General features: G+C 43.8%; 1 protein-coding gene across 4 annotated transcripts in view; it reads left to right on the plus strand.

Moving 5' to 3' along the window:
* lingo2 (leucine rich repeat and Ig domain containing 2) overlaps window positions 1–10,000 on the plus strand; it is a 704,576-nt gene that overhangs the window by 143,559 nt on the left and 551,017 nt on the right. Inside the window, exon 1 of one of the 4 annotated variants that reach the window (XM_061976606.1) lies at window positions 9,525–9,545. The exons of the other annotated variants lie outside the window; for them this stretch is intronic. The gene's annotated coding sequence lies outside the window, so the exon portion shown is untranslated. Of the gene's footprint in view, window positions 1–9,524; window positions 9,546–10,000 lie in introns of those variants that run through there. 4 annotated transcript variants of the gene reach the window in all.

Below are 10,000 nucleotides of genomic sequence, written 5' to 3' on the forward strand. Positions count from 1 at the left end.
TTTTATAGCAAACACACAAAATATACAAAATATTCCACACACATTTTTCCGGCGAAAAGCGGTAATCAATAAAAGAAAAAAAAAAAGCAAACCAGGTGGTGTAAAAAAAAAAAAAAAATCTGCATGCTTCCGGAAATGTGCATCCTTTTTGATTTCAACGCGTAAAAAGACACAAAATGCGTTAACGCCAACACTGTGGACTGTTTGGATTGTCCTGGGAATACAATTTTGTCTTTCCTTTGAGCAACTTTTTAACGTTACTTCCACCTTGTATGAATAAGGGAAAACTTGTATGTATAGAAGAAAACTGAACGTATATAGAAAATAAAGACATGAGAAATATTTCCATGTGAGCAAACTTGAATTCAGTTGCATCAATGGTCAAGGAGACAGCTGAAACCAAAAGTTTGTGGTTATTTGTTTAAGGCTAATCATCAAATCTCTTAAAAAATGATTGAAAGGAGAAAATTGTATAAAGGGGATAAGTGGTGTCGCACATTTTGTTCTCAAAAGAGTGCTGTTTCTCTTTAAGGTGCAGGCAGAAAGCGGAATTTTTACCTGAAGAATTGTTGTGCTGGCAGGGGTCTGTCTTCTTTGTTTCGTAACAGCTGTCGTTTTGCACCAAAATAGAGCCCAAACAATTGTTCCTGTAGAGGACACATAAGACTGACCAAAAAAAAAACAGAACCAACACATTTTTGATGACATTTAGTGATTTTAATGTTTCTTATTTTATTTTTCAGAGTATGCAAGTCAACTTTGTGACTGAATTATTTGAACAATAGTGTTCCCCAACATTTTTTGGGTCAACCAAAGAACATACATTTTGCATGGAGGCCTGTTTCGCCAAAATAATGTGTAACAATCTCAATTCTAAAATCCTAAAGAGAAATGTGTTTGAGTAATTGAGAGTTTTGCGCGACGTACACTATATTACCAAAAGTATTTGGCCGCCTGCCTTGACTCACATATGAACTTGAAGTGCCATCCCGTTCCTAACCCATAAGGTTCAATATGATGTCGGTCCACCTTTTTCAGCTATTACAGCTTCAACTCTTCTAGGACGGCTGTCCACAAGGTTGCGGAGTTTGTTTATAGGAATTTTCAACCGTTCTTCCAAAAGTGTATTGGTGAGGACAAACACTTATGTTGGTCGAGAAGGCCTGGCTCTCAGAACACCTTTGTAATGAATTAGAACGTAGACTATCGGGTTCAGGTCAGGACTCTGTGCAGGCCAGTCAAGTTAATCCACACCAGACTCTATCATCCATGTCTTTATGGGCCTTGCTTTGTGCACTGGTGCACAGTCATGATGGAAGAGAAAGGGCCCCGTTTCAAACTGTTCACACAAGGTTGGGAGCATGGAATTGTCCAAAATGTTGTGGTATCCTGGATCATTCAAAAGTCCTTTCACTGGAACTAAGGGGCCAAGCTCAACTCCTGAAAAACAACCCCACACCATAATTCCTCCTCTACCAAATTCCACACTCGGCACAATGCAGTCCGAATTGTATCGTTCTCCTGGCAACCTCCAAAACCAGACTGGTCCATCAGATTGCCAGATAGACAAGTGTGATTAATCACTCCAGTGAAAGCTTCTCCACTGCTCTAGGTGTCTAGTGGTGACGTGCTTTACACCACTGCATCCGACGCTTTGCATTGGACTGTGATGTATGGCTTGGATGCAGCTGTTCGGCCATAGAAACCCATTCCATGAAGCACTCTGCGTACTGTACGTGGGCTAATTGGAAGGTCACATGAAGTTTGGAGCTCTGTAACAACTGACTGTGCAGAAAGTCTTTGCACTATGCGCTTCAGCATCCGCTGACCCCTCTCTGTCAGTTTACGTGGCCTACCACTTGGTGGCTGAGTTGCTGTTGTTCCCAAACTCTTCCATTTTCTTATAATAAAGTTGACTTTGGAATATTTAGGAGCAAGTAAATTTCACGACTGGATTTGTTGCACAGGTGGCATCCTATGACAGTTTCACGCTGGAAATCACTGCGCTCCTGAGAGCGGCCCATTCTTTCACAAATGTTTGTAGAAACAGTCTCCATGCCTAAGTGCCTGATTTTATACACCTGTGGCCGGGCCAAGTGATTAGGGTCTGATCATTTGGATGGGTGACCTAATACCTTTGGCAATATAGTGTATATATGTTTGCCTCCGACGAAGCCCATTCGGAGGATATTTTAGAAAGAACATCACTTTTATGCAACGTGACCACGATAACTGAACCTTTGGGGAATGATCGTACACAGACTGAAGTTGTAAAATAAATGTGGTAACCTTTGTAGGATTTAATATATATTTCACATGGGTTCCGTATTTTTTTTGTATCACCCATACTTTGGATCAGGCACCAAGCCCTCACACTGGATCTCTCCTATCTAAGTTTGTGACCATGAACAGATGTCTTTAAAGACAATCCAAACAGTCGATCCATCCAGTTGTGATCAATTCAATGCTGTCAGAATGCAATGACTTTGATAACGTTAGGTGTCCTGTACACAAAATCCGGTGCACACTATCGTCATGACAGGGGAACACAAAAAACCTACACAGAACCTCTTCTGTAAAATGCACAGGGAGTCGACCATTTTGGTTTGAATGTGCAATTTTCGAGATTTGGCCACATCCACAGCTTAGGAATCTCTACCAAAATGTAATCACCTGTACTAGTTTAAATTGTAAATATTTCTAATGCATCTGTTCATTAATATGCACGGCCCCTTTTTCACAGAAGCCGTGTTGACAAAGTACAACCAGTAAACCGTAAGACGTGTGTTACGCAAACAAGTCTAAACCGATTTCCACAAAACTTTGTATGAGGATAGTGCCAGCTCCAAGGAAGATCTGGATAGTTTTGTGGATAGGACGTCCCAGAAACATAATGACAACACCGGACCTGCCAGTTTATCAGACGGCGTGGCGAAGTTGGTAGAGTGGCCGTGCCAGCAATCGGAGGGTTGCTGGTTACTGGGGTTCAATCCCCACCTTCTACCATCCTAGTCACGTCCGTTGTGTCCTTGGGCAAGACACTTCACCCTTGCTCCTGATGGCTGCTGGTTAGCGCCTTGCAAGGCAGCTCCCGCCATCAGTGTGTGAATGTGTGTGTGAATGGGTGAATGTGGAAATACTGTCAAAGCGCTTTGAGTACCGTATTTTCCGCACTTATTAGCCGCACCTTCAATGAATGGCATATTTCAAAACTTTGTTCACCTATAAGCCGCCCCGGGTTATAAGCCGCGCCTACGCTGCGCTAAAGGGAATGTCAAAAAAACAGTCAGATAGGTCAGTCAAACTTTAATAATATATTACAAACCAGCGTTCTAACAACTCTGTTCACCCCCAAAATGTAATGTGCAAATGTACAATCACAAAAATAGTAAAACTCAACGTTGCTCGAACGTTAATGTCACACAACACACAAAATAAACATTTAAAGCTCACTTTCTGAAATTATTCCTCATCCATAAATCCCTCGAATTCTTCTTCAGTGTCTGAATTAAAAAGTTGGGCGAATACGGCATCCAAAATGGCCGGCTCCGTCTCGTCGAAGTCATTAGAGTCAATGTTGCTGTTGTTGTGCAGCAGTTCCGTGAATCCTGCCTTCTGGAAAGCTCGGACCACAGTTGAGACCGATATATTCGCCCAGGCATTTACAATCCACTGGAAGATGTTGGCGTATGTCGTCCGGTGTTGTGCCGGAAAACGCACCCCTGCTTCCTCTACCTACGCACCATTTATGTTCACTTCTCTTGCTGCTGCTCTATTTCCGTGTTCTACTGCGTGACTTATTGCCTTGAGTTTGAATTCTGCGTTGTACGCGTGTCTCTTAATAGGAGCCATTTTGTGGTCTTTACAGATGTAAACACACAAATGAAATGAAACGTAATATCCGCGCGCTTCTTCTTCTATGGGGGCGGGTGGTTGCTTACAGTAGAAGAAGAAGCGCTTCCTCTTCTACGGGGAAAAAAGATGGCGGCTGTTTACCGTAGTTGCGAGACCTAAACTTTATGAAAATGAATCTTAATATTAATCCATATATAAAGCGCACCGGGTTATAAGCCGCACTGTCAGCTTTTGAGAAAATGTGTGCTTTTTAGGTGCGGCTAATAGTGCGGAAAATACGGTACCTTGAAGGTAGAAAAGCGCTATACAAGTATAACCCATTTATCATTTATCATTGTCATCCATGAACTAAGAAGTAGACAGACAAACATAAATCATATCATTTTGGTCATAAAGGTGGTCATTTTAATAATTGGTCATTACCACCTTAATGAAACGACAAATGTAATAGTGACTGAGACTTTCACAAAAAACAAGGATACATGTTCCCTGAGTCTGTCTAAAGTTGGTTGAAATGTTTGAGTTCTTGCTGGAAAGAAACCTCTGGATACGTTAGACGGGACAACTGAGGACAGTGAACAATACTCATTAAATTGGTATTGAATGACCTGAGGGTGGACCTACAAAACATGGATTCCTTTTTTTTGTGTTGTTGAAGAAACAAGGGTTTTTCTGCCTGGAGGTGCATGATGATGCGTTTCATTGCTTTAGCATTTGCTTGCTCCCTGTCAAGCGGTCTGTAAACAACGTGGAAATAAGTGTGTGGCGTCGCACAAAGTGTGTATCCACGCGTCTGTATTGTGCGAGGCCCAGACGACGAGGCCGTTTGATGTTTGCGCCTGCGAGGCTCCGACATTCTCATCAAACTGTGTCATATTGTCTCGCCGCTAAATGTTTGGCGTGATGAAGACAATAGTCATTTGAACAGAGGCTCGCTTGCTTCCAAAGCCAACGGTGCTTTGAGCGTCCCGTGAGGGCTGCAGGCGCTCGCTCGCGCAGCCTTTCAGGCCCGTCAATTATTGAGGCTGCCAGTCGCCTTCAGGGACCTCTGGAGAAATCAGCAGGATGAATGCAATCAGAAAGAAGTGGAAAAAATACATGCATAAACGGCCATTTTTCACTGCGCTACTCGTGCATTTGACTTTTGGGGATAAGAAGTGATTTGAATGTAACTTATACAAAACTATAGTCCCTGAATGCATCGTCACACTGTGCTCCACACTGGAAACCTCATTTTGGAGGACTCATTTTAATATGAATCGGCATGAATGATTTAGCGCTGATAACTAGATCAGCACACAGCCAAACAAGACCAGTGTTTTTGTCTCTCATTGAACTTTTATAAGCCCTCTAAAGGATGAGACTTTAATGCACTGTATGGATTTTGCCGAGACGCTGGATAACCCTGCAGAGTCAAGTTTTTAGGATGGCCCCTCAGTGGCTTCCATATGCTGGAGCTGCAATTCACAGAAAGTAGCACCGTTTCAAGTTTGCAAACTGTTACATAGTGCACTGAATGGGAAGGGCTTTTGTTCGAAGCCAAATGCAAAGTTCAGCTAGATGATAATGTGTGCATTTTCTCTATTATATAAACAGCAGCCATTAAGTTTCAAGGTTCTTTAGACCATTTTAGAGGCCACATTAAGGGCTCAAGGGAACTTCATTGAATATACACTTAATCATGGACTTCAGTTCACCTTTACTGCGATACAAAAACACTTTTGGGCCATTATTGGGGTAAACTAGTTGCTTACCTTGAATGTGTTTGGTTCTCACATTGAAGGACATAGTTTTAATATGACTTCCGCTAATAGGACCAATCTGCGTCGTTCATTAATTACTTTTACTTCAAGTTAGATCGTCTTCTCGCAATGCTCCCATAGTCAAAGCCGACCCCGGTGGGGCCGATCGGAGGACCTCACCAAACTATCCAATCTCTGTCGTGTTGTTTGAGGTGAAAAACGTAGCGAATGAGATCTCAGGGCATTCAATCAAATGCAACTGAACTGTTTGGTTTGTCTTAGAAGACGTGTTGCCTCCCATTCGAGTAGGCTTCATCAGTTCGTGCTCATAGACTTAGATTGGTCAGATCTAATCCAGCGGCTGGTGCTAAAACCCCAAATATTTATATTCCAAAATCAGGAGGGTGTGCCTTGGCAAGGATGGTTTTGCACTATCTTCGTGAGAAAAAACAACAGTTTTAATGCAAACGTGCAATCCTAACTGTCAAAGCCAACGACAGTCGTTGAAGTGTCATTTCCCTTTGTTAGCATTTAGGTATTGTGTGGCAGATTGATCGCTGTGGATCGACTACTACCAGTCCAAAATAGTCGGAATCCCCCGCATAAGCATTCCATTCAGTTGTAAACAAATGGCACAAATGGCATTCTGGTCACAAAAAGCTAAATTGTAGAGTGTTTTAAGACTGGTTGAAAGGACGGTGTTGTATGTGGGAGACAGATGGTGTCGCAGACTACCACCTCTGTTCAGGGATGGATTTTCAACCTTGACATCCGCCCTCCCTGTTCATAATCTGCATGTTTTTGTTTTCAAAGGAGTGCTGTTTGTCCCTGAGGTGCAGGTAGACAGCTCAGTCTTGGCCTGAAGAGTTTGCTCGTCTATGTTGTGCCATCGTCGGCTTAGTGGTTGTTTTGTTTCTCCAATATATGAATCAGTGCATTTATGATTACACTGGATTGCATGCACCAGATTGTTTTTGTGGGGGTGGAGTGTCCGGTCTTTAGGATGCACCAGCCTCTGTCTCAGAGTGTTGCCTGGTTTGAAGTGTACTGGGATGTTGTGTTAGTTAAAAATTATTCTGAGTTACTCAGATAGACGTGATACATATGGAATGACAACATATTTGCATCTGTCACCTTTGCTTTACTCGGTTCTTGTTATTTTTGGAACTGGATGCATTTTTCACAAACGACCAGCCGGGATGACCACAGGTTTTGAGGTCTTCCCTCAAATGCCTATGCTCTTCCTTTGGCCTGTGGGCTGGTAGGATGTGGGCAGGTAGGAACATTATCAGCTCTGTGATGTAGGGTTCTGATAATGGCCAGTTTGTCTTCCAGTGGGTGGTGTGAGTCAAAAAGCAGGTATTTTCGGTAAACCCCGACATGAAGGCCCCTGTTTTCACATTGGAGAAAACAGAGGCCCCTGTTTTCACAGAAGGTGACCAGAATGCCATTTCTGCAAATTGTTTACAAATGAATGGAATGCTTACGTAGGGAATTCCAACTATTTTGGACTGGTAGTAGTCGATCCACAACGATCGTTCTGCCACAAGATACCTCAATGCTAACGAGGGGTATTTACACTTCAATGATTGTTGTTACCTTTGAATGTTAGGATTGCTCGTTTGCATTTTCTCACTACAATAGGGCGAAACCATCCTTATACTGTATATCTTGCTTCAAAGCAACTTTATGGATTATTATATCACCTCAATTGTTCACTTTTTTCAGTGGATTAATATTGGCATGTGGATTAATGGCAGCACGGTGGTACAGGGATTAGTGTGTGTGCCTCACAATACGAAGGACCTGGGTTCTATACTTGGCTCGGGATATTTCTGTGTGGAGTTTGTACGTTCTCCCGGTACTCCGGCTTCCTCCCACTTCCAAAGACATGCACCTGGGGATAGGTTGATTGGCAACACTTAATTGGTCCTAGTGTGTGAATGTGAGTGTGAATGTTGTCTGTCCGTCTGTGTTGGCCCTGTGATGAGGTGGCGACTTGTCCAGGGTGTACCCTGAATGCAGCTGAGATAGGCTCCAGCACCCCCCCGCAACCCCAAAAGGGACAAGCGGTAAAAGACGGATGGATGGATGGATGGATTAATGGATCGCTGGGAGGACGGTTGATAAAACGCGGTCATGACTCGTGAGTAAAGTGCGATCACTTCAAACTGACACAACGTGCGTGACTTTGAGGAATTTTTGACACTTTTTGTCCGGTGTTGTTTCCTTATTTGTCATTATTCCAAAATGATTGCAATGTGGAGCAGTGTCAGCTGAACTGAATGTGACAAAGTGTCTCAATTACATCGGTCAGCCGGAGCAAAAAATACCTGATAGCAGCATCATTAGTCCAGAATCTTCACGGTCCTCATGGACCGACCCAATTAGGGAACCGGTACCAACAAATACCGGTACTATTTTTGATTAGGAGACATACAAATTAACTAAACTGAGAGGTGGGTGTCACCTTTGCAGCAGTTTTATTAGAACTGGGTGCTGTAAGATTTTCTAGTTTTCAACATTATTTGCTCTTTGTGGATCGTGTGACACAAACGTTATCCAATCACTTTTAATGTCCATCCATCCATCTTCTTCCGCTTATCCGAGGTCGGGTCGCGAGGGCAGCAGCCTAAGTAGGGAAGCCCAGACTTCCCTCTCCCCAGCCACTTCGTCCAGCTCCTCCCGGGGGATCCCGAGGCGTTCCCAGGCCAGCCGGGAGACATAGTCTTCCCAACGTGTCCTGGGAAGACTATGTCTTCCCAGGACACGGGCGAGTCCATGGTTCTCGCCCGGAAAAGGGTGGAATGCCATCTTCGGGTTGGGGAGGAGACCCTGCCCCAAGTGGAGGAGTTCAAGTACCTCGGAGTCTTGTTCACGAGTGAGGGAAGAGTGGATCGTGAGATCGACAGGCGGATCGGTGCGGCGTCTTCAGTAATGCGGACGCTGTATCGATCCGTTGTGGTGAAGAAGGAGCTTTTTGATTTTTGAAAATGTTTTCCAAAACAAACCATCTGGTTAGTGTTGTTCTACTTGTTATGCACACCGATGATGGATTGATTATACTGTATGTGCGATTGCAGGTTTTATTTATTAAATATGAGACAATAAAGAGTTGTTGAGCTTTAATGCAAGGTGAAAATAAACCCAGTGCACTGACTCCGAGGCTTCTTCCGTTTGTATTTGATCTAATTGGATTAGTTTCTGATGTTGGCACCAGTCGACGTGTGCTAGAACAGCACAATTGTGGTACCCTTTGAATAATCACAGAAATAAATGGCCGCTCTTCTCACAGGAGGGTTTGTTGGTAATAAAACGTGACAACGTGCAAGCGCGTCGGCCTTTTAATGAGAACGCCAGCCGACATCATAAACTCACATTATGCCCCAAACAGCATGAATTAATGAAGACACACAACCTTAAACACCTTGCACCTTACACTCCGGGTCGGCGTTACGACTTGTTTGGCTAATCCAAACGGATTGGGCCCCGCCCGGCGTGCCAGCAGTGCCATACATTTCAGCGCAATTGGCTATAGGCTGGTTTTAAATAGAGCCCGGAGTGCATGTGTGACTGTGTGGGCGTGGAGGCGCGTATAGCAGAATGGAGCTGCGAGTTAATTTAGCTGTTCTCAGCAGGTTGTCTTAGGGGAGCTGCTAATGTGGGTGGTGTGTGTGTGTGTGTGTGTCTCTCCACTTCGCCACCGTGTTTCCTATCCTCACTGCTGACCTTGGCATCCTCATCTTTTCCCATCCCTGCAAAAGGGCGACGTTAGCGCCTCCTGCTTGAGCTTCCTTTTCGAAGGGGATGTTCGCCCGCCTGCGTCATTCGTCATGGTTTATTTTACCTTTTTTTTTAGGGAGTAAGTGCAGTCAGTCAGTTGCCTCATGAAGATAATGGACTCGACAAAATGCTGCATCACTGCCAAGACTATAATCCTTAAAAAAGGTAAATGCTCATCCGTCAGTGGGAGTTTTTTGTTCCCTCCTAATAAAAAACTGTCGACAGAGCGACACACAAAAGGCACGTTTTTTTTTGGTTTGGACAGCAGTGAGGCGTGCATTTTGTTTGCATTCACACTGTTACGGTTGTACAAGGGGAAGAAGATAACACAGACAGGAGGGACATCGTTTTAGCTCTGATTATTATATATACAGTCGTGGTCAAAAGTTTACATACACTTGTAAAGAACATAAGGTCATGGCTGTCTTGAGTTTCCAATAATTATAACATATGTTGCCATCCAAGCAACGTTACCCAGGACGCCCTTGCTTATTTCAGCAAGACAATGCCAAGCCACGTGTTACAGCAACGTGGCTTCATAGTAAAAGAGTGCGGGTACTAGACTGGCCTGCCTGTAGTCCAGACCTGTCTCCCATTGAAAATGTGTGGCGCATTATGAA

This window comes from Nerophis lumbriciformis, linkage group LG16 (genome assembly GCF_033978685.3).
Source record: "Nerophis lumbriciformis linkage group LG16, RoL_Nlum_v2.1, whole genome shotgun sequence".
NCBI lineage: Eukaryota > Metazoa > Chordata > Actinopteri > Syngnathiformes > Syngnathidae > Nerophis > Nerophis lumbriciformis.